Below are 10,106 nucleotides of genomic sequence, written 5' to 3'. Positions count from 1 at the left end.
AAATGAGTCCACACAGCAGGATATTCCATCTCAGGCGGCCATCCTGTTGATGTGAGTTCAACTGTAATGAAGCAAAACTGCCACGTGATTTTCCTAATTTGAAAATTATAAATTAGTTAATCAACTATTTTGTAAGTTTAGAGGCTTCGCGGACCCCGACCCTCGGTTGAGAACCACCGAACTAGATTTTGTAGAAGTGATTGGCGTTGCTACTCAAGTAACTTCCTATATTTTCTACTCAATTAACAGTATAAGTAGTAATTTCTAAGACATGTGAAAACTACTTCATGTGGCAGTAATAACTAAGTATATTTGGTCGGGGGGAGGGTGGTCGCATACTTTCGAAATTTAGTCGGAGGTGGCTACATACGAAATCGCAACATGTATCTTGTCGGCTAACGCAAAATGTTTATAATGACACAATACCCATTGGTAGAATATTCGAAAATATATTCAGTTACCGTGCTTTAGGGGCTGTTAAGGCTACTACATTTATGAAATCATATACAGCCAACATCGTTGCGGAGCGGACCTTTGTTTGGAATACACTCGTGTTAAAATTAATTACTGGGTGCAGTACCAAATCCAAGGTGGGCAGATATCTCCATGACATTCCCAGCTGATTTACTATAGTCACACAGAGCACTAAAACAAAACCCAATACAAATAATTTCCCGTATTGCCAATCACAGATGGGAATTCGGATTGCGTACATCTGATTCGAAGCACATGGTGTGAACCCTTCTCCGATGGCTGATATAACAACCTTGATTTAACCCTAATATACCACATGCAATTAATGTATATATGGGATTGAGGCGCAAAATATTTCCAATAGTAAAATCACAACTAGAAAACAGCGACCGAACTTTGACCTCTAACCAGGACCGTAACTGCCACACCCCAAATCGTCCAATTGGGGGTCCCAAGCTCGAAAAGGGCCCGAAATTATGTCGGTGAATGAACATAAATTATTTATAGGCCTACATCACTTATTGACAATTTAGGCAACTCATTTCAATTTTTTTTGCGCTGGACGCGATTTCGTGTTGCCAAATTTTTGAATATTGAGTACCCTTCCCCCACGAAAAAAGCATGATTTATAGAAAATAAAAATAGGCATTTCGGCATCGACCATTACCACGCCGCGATGCACGAAAACATACGAAGTATTTGCCAATATGGTTCTCCGAAAAGTGTGCCAATAGGTCGCCTGCGAGAAAACCTTGACCGTGGCAATCTGAACCCCACAGGTCAAATAACATTTCTCAGAGAAAAATTATTTGCCAGTTAAGAAATACCAATTCTCGATAAAGCCACCACAAACGTTTCTTGGATCTCGCATGGTTTCTCAATAAATTACGGCATGTTGTGTGGATATGGCCATTTTCCTAATTTTCTGATATGTTGCGATCAGCGTTTCACAATCCCGTTTCAAAGCATGACCAATTATAGTGTGCAAAGTAGGGTTGCATTTAAAACAAACGGTGTTTTAAAATACTTTGTTAAAACATATTTTAAACAAAAGCCTTAAGAAAAAAAAACAAAATTGTATTTTTTCAAGTTGTAAAATTATACCATAATTGTGTAAATACGTACCAAAAACATCTTGTATGAACACACGGACAATTACCACCCAATTTAGCCGACGCATATCGTTATGGGATGGTTGGAACCCTCAAAATAGTCGGTTCAACAGTTGCAGTACATATATTTTGTCAAAGGGGCTATATTTAAACTATATTTTCAATGGTCAATTTCAATCCATTATGACGTCACAATTGAATATTCGTGACGTCGTGGCTTAAAAACAAAAACAAAAAACAATAAAAAACATGTTTTAAATTAGGGCCTTGTTTTAAACATGTTTGTTTTTAATTGATTTTTGTTTTAAATGCAACCCTAGTCTAAAGGATGTGTAGTACTATGACTCTCGCAGAAATAAGCTCCAACATGACACATTGAATCCCCGGTCCGATAGCCTTTTCTACACTTAACACAAATTGCTGTTTCTTTTTGACTAAGCACTATTTAAAAAAACAAGCAGGGTAAATGGAACAAACCATAGTAAGTAAACAAGAACATAATGAAGTTATTACGAACAACGACAGCTCAACTGGGCCCCCCTCCCCAACGCCCCCCCTCCCCCCGCCTTGCTAACTCTTTCTCCCTGAAACAGATATATCATTCTACTGTCATTTTCATTGATAGCTTCTGCATCTATATCCTGCTCTTCTGTTGATAATTCATTACTTTCTAGCCTTTTGTTCATGTTTATGTCAATTTTTTCCCTAATTTCAATTTCTACCCCTTCGCACGTTTTTGGTCATAACTTTTTTCCCTCAACGTAAAAAAAATGACAAAACCTATCATTGAAAAGCTGATAAAATTACCTTTCCAACGGTATATCATACGTCTTTATAAGAATTACCACAATGAAGTTATAACGAACAACGACAGCTCTACTGGTGCCCCCCTCCCCCAACGTCCCCCCCACCCCATGTTGCTCACTCTTTCTCCCTGAAACAGATATGTCATTCTACTGTCATTTTCATTTATAGCTTCTGCATCTATATCCTGCTCTTCTGTTGATAAATCATTAGTTTCTAGCCTTCTGTTCATATGTTTATGTCAATTTTTTCCCTAATTTCAATTTCTACCCCTTCGCACGTTTTTGGTCATAACTTTTTTTCCCCAAAGTGAAAAAAATGACAAAACCTATCATTGAAAAGCTGATAAAATTACCTTTCCAACGGTGTATCATACGTCTTTATAAGAATTTTTTCTAGGTTGACCCATTTTTAGACCAAATTCTACAGTACTATTACACGAGTGTATGAACTGAGAAATGAAATAGCAACTTTCCCCGAAAACACAAATATCGCCGACTCATAATCTTGTAATCGAAAATGGGTATCTCGACATCTTGCTTTCCTGGTACATTTAACGTCACATCTGAACAAATTGAATTTGCAACTTCAGGGGGAAAACTACTAAATACATGAGATGTTGAGGCGCATTCAAAACAAATCTGTGACTCTGGAAATGTCAACAGTACAAAGAAAATTATGCTCACTTTCCTATACTGGAGGAGAGAAAACCTAGTACCAACACTACATTTGTGACTGTGATACGAAATTTAACTACTGAATATTCACCCGCTTTTCCCACATTCCTTCTACAAAATGAATTCTGACTGTTCAGTACTCCGTTTAATGTGGACGCCAATAACATTGCCTGAAAATTTCAAATGGGCCTTCCTGAAATGCGATGCAGTTGAATTGAATGACAAATCTCATACAAAGAGCATATCGCTGCATGACTTTGACAAAGAGTACGTTCTTGAATTGGCCTTTATCCTAGCTTGACCAACAATGCAAAAGAAATTGCATCGATTTTTGGAAGCATCCACGTACGCATGTAAACAATAGTTTTGAACAATGAAATTCACGAAGAGCAAGCTAAGATCACGTATTTCGGACGTCCATTTTGAATAGGGTCTGATTCTTGTTTCATCTGACTTGTTACCAGAAGTTGAAAACCTTTCACAAAGCAAGCTGCGTCAGTTGTCACATTTATTCTGTGTTGTTGAGGTGTAAATACATGTGTCTTCTGATTGATATGATTGAGATTGCAGCAATGTAGGATAATATACCGAAGTGAGCATAAAATATAGTACTAAGAAAAATTCCGGCCCGCCAAGAAGTTGTACACCCGAAATTTGGCCCGCGACTAGCAAAAGGTTGCCGACCCCTGGCTTAAGCCTTTACTGAAACGTATTTAAAGGTGATATGCTGGTTATGACGCTGTCAGCATTGTGCGTTATGAAGATGACCAAACGCAGAATCAGCACATATCTATGAGCCGATCACTGCTCGCATATTCAAATTTCCATTCATTATTGAGAATCAGCACGACCTCCTTTCGCACCTAATTTTGATGAATCGCTTGAGGATGGCCAGCTTATAAAATCTCGTTAATGTTTCTGACGCATGCGCGTTAGGGCGGTTCAAAAATAACCTTTTTTCCTAAATCTTGCTGGTTACTTGATTAAATCGTTAGGTTGCCTCAAAAAACGACGCACACCAAATTTGAATTCATTCCAACCAATATTCGCGGATTTCGTAGAGTTTGAAAATTTTTAATTTGCCTAAAAATGCAAAAAAAAATTTTTTTTCCAATTTTCCCTCGATCCATATGAAATTGTTGCGCTGTCTTCAAAAACGATGGAAAACAAATTTGACTCAATTCCAAGCTGCAGAAGCGGAGTTATTCAAGTTTTTTGATGATAATTCTGGGATGATCCCTCAATCAAGGATAATCCCAGAATTATCAAAGAAAAACTGAAATAACTCCACTTCTACGGCTTCGAATTGAGTCAAATTTGTTTTGCATCGTTTTTGAAGACAGCGCAACAATTTCATGGGGTTGGCATAAAAATTTGAAATTTTTTTTTTTTTTGCATTTTTAGGCAAATTAAAAATTTTCAAACTCTACGAAATCCGCGAATATTGGTTGGAATGAATTCAAATTTGGTGTGCGTCGTTTTTTGAGGCAACCTAACGATTTAATCAAGTAACCAGCAAGATTCAGGAAAAAAGGTTATTTTTGAACCGCCCTAATGCGCGTTCATGAAATCAATGTTTAAATTGTTTGTGTATTGTCTCGATGTCTTCGGTTACTATATGGTTACTATATAATCAAATAAAAGCTTGCGTCGTGGCTTATAATGCTGATCATACTACAATGCGGCCCGCTGAGGGATTCAGATGTTGAATGCGGCCCAAAATTTGAAAAGTTTACCCATCCCTGCTCTACACAGTCTGCACATGGTGTGCGTTTGGCTATCTGCAGTAGTACGAGACAACGTCGCGTTCCCTTTAGGGTCTGCAACAAGAGTCGACGAATAAGTTGACCTACATTTTATTGGTCAACGTATAACATGAACAGATTCCGGATAACAGCAATGGATTAGTAAAACAGCGATGATCGTGTCGCGTCGCTCGATGTAGTTAGGTAAAAAGCCGGCGCACATCGAACGATGGTCTTCTTTAATTATGCACAATGATCACCAATGGTTGTAACTGATGATGCGCACTGCGCAGTCTTTAACATACGTTTAGTCGTTGCCTAGTCAACGCCCGTGCGTTATATTTGGATTGGATATTTGGCTATGTAAAGTTTGGCTAGTCGAGAAGCTTGCCAACTCGGTTGCAACCCTACCTGGCTTGTAATCACTTCCTACCTATCACGATCTACCCTTGAGACCCTGTCAATATAAACCACTGGTTTACAGATAGGAAAGTAATTTAAGGGCTGCCGTAACTAAGTTCACGCCAACGCCAATTTAAGGTACAGTCGCAACAGGTTACCAACAGTCAACTCCCTAGGATAATCTAATATCTAAATACAATAACAATGCAATCAAGTGAATCAACAGAACAATGTCAAATTACAACCTATTCTCCCTAATTCCTAGCTCAAATAACTACAAATCCATCAATGAGTCACATGAATAAGCAAACGACTGGAAGGGAAATGCCTCTGAAACCACGAGGACAAAGTCGTCACAATGGGCGCCAGTGCGCGTGATGGCTCATGTACAAAACGGACCATTTCTCGTGTTACACAGTCTAGGGAATAATTTATCCGATCCGCCATACGCATACCATGTCATTTTACAGTTTCGCATTCCACGCGGGCGTATTTGTAGCTTATTTACAAAACTTTCGAAAAGCACCATGAACTTCTACTCGTACTTCAGTAAAATTATGCGTTACTATTTCTACTTCTACTTGAGTAACTTCCTTCACTAGTTTGACCACCTCTGAATACTATACAGCCTATATCCATCTCAGTGTTAATAGTCATTTTGTTTAGTTTTATAATCAGGCGTTATAAGTTGATGATATATTACTACTTTATCTGCAACTTGAATTTTGACGACGCGAATTGCCTTTAACTTTTGACAGATCAACTTTATTTATATTGTTATAAGCAGATTGAAGAAATTATGCCAGAGCAAATGGATATAACCTTTGGTGCTGTCGACATTGTGTTACCGTGTGAATCAGTGGCGTGTGGTATTGCAGTCTACATCTGTTTTGTTCTATGGTTGTATGTGATTCGCGATTCCGAGCAGCCTTGTTGGGATTGTAAGGTCACAAGAAAGAGGATTGAAAACATTCTGCTGGCTGTTAGCTGCACTTTCGTCGCTGTTCTATTAATGCTGGATATAGCAAGTGGGATATTAATTAAACAGTATTGCACTCTCGGGGTGGACGAATGGAAGGACATCAGTGATTCTATTATTCGGAATTTGAACAGTACAAATAAAATGTCGTTCGAGGCTAAAAGAGCTCTGATTAAGTTTCTTGAAAGCAATCCGAACGAGTCTGAGTTTTACGATTTTATTGCTGGTGGAGGATTAACTAAAGAGCACGTGAAATACATGGACTCTTTATTTCCTGACAAATGTCGATATATTTTCAATTTTCTGTCGTCAGTATCTATTTACTTGATATCTGTCTGGGGAATTGTGCGTCTAGCCATATACGGAGTGATTTGGCAAAGGCAACGATCGTTCTATTTGGAAAAGACGCTCGCTCATCTTTCAAATAAGATAACAAGATTCACCAGCAAATATTTCATCTTTTATATGGCAGCCGTTATCATTTTTTTAGCTGCCTTTATGTTAATAGAATCGGAATCGTACGGAATCTTATCGGATTTAGTGACCGGACGCCTCACTTGGATGTTGATGGCACATCCGTGGACCATCCAATTTCCACTCCTGATTATATTCAACTATCCATTGATTAAGAACATGCAATATAATCGCAAGTCAAGTCTTCCAACCTGCCATAAATATGTTCGATTACTAAAAAGAGTGACTGTTCTGACAACAGTAACCTTGGTGACGGACACAGCCGTAGCGATATTACTTTGGATGTTCACTGGACTTGGTTACCCACTTACAAGTATTGTTGCTTTAAACTTGATGATCAACCTAATTTGCGTCAATTTAATTGCAAACGACTGGAAATTAAAATTTATTCCCTGGGTGTTCTTGTGTCAAAGAGCCCATTTAGGAAGACCAGAAATATTCCCTCTGCAAGCCATTCATGTGCGCTAACAAGCGATTCCTGTAATACAATCTCCCGATTCTAACGGAATTCCGCTCATCCACAAACCATTGACTTTCAGTAACACAGAAAGATACATTATCCCCCAATCTATTGCACTATGACACCGTACCAATCTGCATGATAGTAGATTATATTATGTAGTCCGACTCGAGTCACGATTTTTTGGTGACTCGACTTGAATCGAGTCAATTTTTCAAATACGTAAAATGACTCGACTCGACTTGAGTCAATTTCTTTATTGACTCAACTTGTACTCAAGTCATTGCGCATGACTCGAACCAAGTCATATGACTCGAGACTAGGACCGCCAAGACAGATATTTCATTGTAACTTCGAAGAATAGTAGAGTTACCACATTATTGGTATTTCGTCTATCAGGCCTGATACTTGAAAAATATGGCCAGAAACTGGTAAGACTGAGGAAAATCACTATATTTTGAATGCGAGCCATTCTATATCACTCGAACAGAGTTGAAAAGAGAGGGTTGAACCGGATTGAACTGAAAACCGCACAGTGACCATATTGACTTGGACTCGGACTCAGTCAAAACGCCCTGACTCTGACTCGAGCCTCTACCAGCTGACTTGGGCTAGGACTTGACTCGGTGTTGAATGGAAAATGACTTTACTCGACTGACTTAATAAATAAGATTTGTGTAGCTTGCAGATTGTTATATTTTGCAAATCCCGAAAAATCCCGAAATGGCATATCTAAATTGATGCCGCAATCCCAACCCTAAATATTTCTGATCAGCGCGTGTCCCAAGTATCCTAATTGATCTTCCAATAGTTTCAATGTACCTTGTGCAGTATAGATTCTTGTGTTAAATTGATATACTCTTTGCCCTCCACCCGACCGAATTTCTTATGCGATCAGCGACACCATCTCGGTTATTGCCGTCGAAAATTTGGGATTTGAATAAAATAGTATTTACGGTGACCAATTTTTTAATTATTCATTATAGTGGGGGCCACTGTAAATACTATTTTATTCAAATCCAAATTTTTCGACGGCAATGACTCCGCTTCCACTGTTTGGAATTGAACCAAATTTGGTGAACATCGTTTCTAGAGACAACCCCACACTTTAATGGGGTGAACGGAAAATTTTCAATTTTTTGTTATCTATTTTTATATAATAAATAGAAACTTTCTTCTCCTGTAGCAATGCGGCTACTGGTTGGAATTGCAGCAAATTTGGTGTGTAGGCTTAAATTAGGCAACCTAACAATTTTATCAAGTAGCCAGTACGATTTTTGAAAAAAAGTTATTTTTGAAGAGCCCTAATGCTTATGCAAGATTCGCCATTTTGATTGCTCCTCCGACGCAGACTTGGACAGCTATAGATAATTTTAGCTGACTAATGAGAAAGGTCGAAATGCCGGTTATCAAACTGTAATGTAATTTGTGATGTTATTCTTTTCTCTAATTTTAATTCTGATCTAATTTCTGTTTTTTCCTGTTAATGCTATAGGCCTACAGGAGAGCTGGGCTATACAGTGCGAAACGTGTCGAGCTTGCTGTACAGTCATTTGCTGTTTTCATTCTCATGAGGATGAACTATGATTTTATATGAACTGAACTTTCTTCAATGTCCAAGTGTTCGCGAATAATTCTGATTCTAATCTAATTCCGAAGAAACCGTGTGGATATAATTCAAATTTGAGTCTAATTTGGGAACAAGGTGACGAAGGGAGAGAGAGAGAGAGAGATATGATATTCTTTCTCGCCTGCACCATCGAGATGCTTTGGCGACGGAGTTGCGATACGGCCCCATGAGGTCATCTAGTCTGCGCCCCCGTTTTTTTTCTCCTCCATGCTATCCGTGATTGCTGAGCGCCTAGCAGGATAGCTGCGGATACCATTTTTCGAGTCTTTGGTATGACCCGGCCGGGGATCGAAGATCGAACCCACGACCTACCGCTCGAGAAGCCGGACGCATAACCATTACACTATCTCGCTCGGCGAGGTGTAGCTATGATTCTGATTCTTAGTCTAATTTGGGAAAGCAGTAAATTATCCAGTTGTCCAAGGCTGCTCTGATGCTCGAAGAATAGTGCAGCTGACCCCTGGTCTCCTCAACGCAACGTCTCTAATATACGAAGAAAATAAACTTTGTTAGTAACAATTACCACGTGATTAGCCTAAAACACCATGTCACGGTAATCTTTACTTGGTGCTTCGATATTCTCTCATTATTGCAAGATGAACCCTGAGCATATAAACTGGTTTCCAGGGTTTTAAGATATGAGACTATTTTATGCTACCTACGATGATGACGTATTTAAATAAACTGCAGTGAGTGTATCTGTGGATTGAGAATTCATTACCAGGACAGCAAAGGACGCGTTAGGTCAAGTTACTGATACAGCGCAACCCAAAATATTTGATTAGCTACCATTGTAATTTAGGCATAGAAAGTCCGTCGATCTGCTGCAATAAGGAGTGCGAAAAGGTTCACGACGACAATGGATAGCGCAAGCGAAGAGACACGTAAAACAGTACTTTGACAATCAAATGAAATAAAAACGGACAATTAGAATTGTTGATTGGAAAAACGAGACAGGAAAACAAAAACAAAAAACAAAAGGATAACAGTTGAATTGCAAACTGACACCCTAAAACACGAATCGTCACAATATCAAGATAAGGTAAAGAGATAACAACATGTATTGGAAATCGCTGGTTCTACTTGCAATTGAGTAGAAATTTACGGCATTAGCCCACTTCTGTTTGTGCTTGAGTATAGCAACGCTGACTACTATGAAGTATGAACCACGCCGGCGATATATTACGGATTCTTCGACAGTTTATCAACGTCATACATAACCTACTCACAGAACTACTGACAAAATGCAAAAATGAACCACTGACAATTCTCCTCACAATTCTACTCACCGAACTACCAACAAAATGCAAATATTACCCACTGATAACACTGGTCGACATGATTTTTGT

The 10,106-nt window shown here is 38.8% G+C and overlaps 1 long non-coding RNA gene across 1 annotated transcript; it reads left to right on the top strand.

The window, feature by feature from the left end:
* The first annotated feature begins 848 nt into the window (after window positions 1-848).
* Window positions 849-2,479, top strand: LOC145443849 (uncharacterized). The gene is made up of 2 exons (XR_013916560.1): window positions 849-1,169; window positions 1,209-2,479. It is a non-coding gene; the product is annotated as an uncharacterized LOC145443849 (long non-coding RNA).
* The last annotated feature ends 7,627 nt before the right edge of the window (window positions 2,480-10,106 follow it).

The sequence above is a fragment of the Botryllus schlosseri genome, chromosome 1, assembly GCF_051294905.1.
Source record: "Botryllus schlosseri isolate E-star chromosome 1, Bs_hap1, whole genome shotgun sequence".
NCBI lineage: Eukaryota > Metazoa > Chordata > Ascidiacea > Stolidobranchia > Styelidae > Botryllus > Botryllus schlosseri.
This window is presented reverse-complemented; position numbering and strand designations above follow the sequence as displayed.